Genomic DNA, 1,648 nt, shown 5'->3' with positions numbered 1-1,648 from the left:
TGCGCAGCTCGAGGTTTGAGCCACAAGAAGTAGTACGGGGAGATTAGGAATTCACTTCTTCAACATCTACCAGGACCAGTTGCTCAATGGAAAGAGTACCCAAAGGAGGTGTTAGACAGATTGTGGTCCTCATTCATGGTATACAGTTGTTCCTCATAGTTAATGTGTTTCATATTTAATTTATTTAAGCAATGTCTACTAACTTTCTGAAAATATTTGTAGGCTTCGAATCGCTTCGCAACTACGGTGGAAGAAAATGATGCAAGGAAGGTGTGGCAGAAGGTGGCTGCCAATCGATTTGCAGACATGCTGCACACTATGAAGACTGCAGCAAAAAAAGCATCTGGCGTAGTAGATGATCCATTACTGTGGAAGGGCCATGGTCCTATTACTATCAGGAGAGATTACTGGGATGAAATGTGCGATAAGTGGGCGGGAGATGCATTTAAAAATCGCTCTGCGAAGGCTTCACAAAATCGATCGAAGATGCCCGAAGCCCATCTACACACAGGTGGATCTAAAACATTTGGGAGCCACCTAAAGAAAATGGTAACTCATCAATATATAATATTAATTTTATAGGTATTGTTGCAAACTTGTGTACTAAATCTTTTGTCATTTAACTTCGCAGGAAGCAGAAAAAGGAGGCAGTGTACCATATAAGGATGTGTTTGTAGAAACACATAAACGGAAGACCACAGGAGTCTTCGTATCAGAGAAGGCGAGAACGACAACGGTATGTATTAATTCTATTAATAATCATTGCAATATATATGCAAGTTATCATAATGTTATCATTAATTATTAATGAATACTTTAAACATTATTTTGTAGGAGGCATATGAGCAACAGATGGTAGAGCGATATGGCGATGACGCTACTCAGCATCCATCATTTGATCCTACAGCATGGGTGACTGCAGCAGGTGAACCCAAAAAAGGTCGCGTGTTCGGGTTTGGAAGTAATATGAACACTTCACCAGTTATTGGTTCTTCCAGTTACGGCTCATCGACTTCTTGCGCCGACATAAGCTCCAAGCAGCCGACTATTCTTTCCGGTGATGATGTACGCCAGATCATTAATGAATCACTGAATAACTACTTTCAATACATCGTCGCCCCCTTTCTCTGAAATGAGATCAAGGCCGCTGTTCAGGATAGGGGATCTTCGATTCCAGGTGCCTCTCAGGTATAATCACATATTCAGTTTTTTGACTGCCTTAGAGCACATATGAGCATGCTATAATAACATATAGAGTTTTTTTATTGCATTAGAGCACATATGAGCATGCTATAATCACATATAAAGTTTTTTTGTCTGCCTTAGAGCACATATGAGCATGATAGAATCACATATAAAGTTTTTTTGACTGCATTAGAGCACATATGAGCATGATGGAATCACATATAAAGTTTTTTTGACTGGATTAGAACACATATGAGCATGTTATAATCACATATTCAGTTTTTTGACTGCCTAAGAACACATATGAGCATATTATAATCACATATTCAGTTTTTTGACTGCCTTAGCACATATATGAGCATGCTATAATAACATATAAAGTTTTTTTACTGCCTTAGAACATATATGAACATGCTATATATCATTTATGATAGAATCACATATAATTTTTTTTGCTTTGCCT

The sequence above is a fragment of the Nuphar pumila genome, chromosome 9 (genome assembly GCF_984573655.1).
Source record: "Nuphar pumila chromosome 9, dmNupPumi1.hap1.1, whole genome shotgun sequence".
Classification (NCBI taxonomy): Eukaryota; Viridiplantae; Streptophyta; class Magnoliopsida; order Nymphaeales; family Nymphaeaceae; genus Nuphar; species Nuphar pumila.
This window is presented reverse-complemented; position numbering follows the sequence as displayed.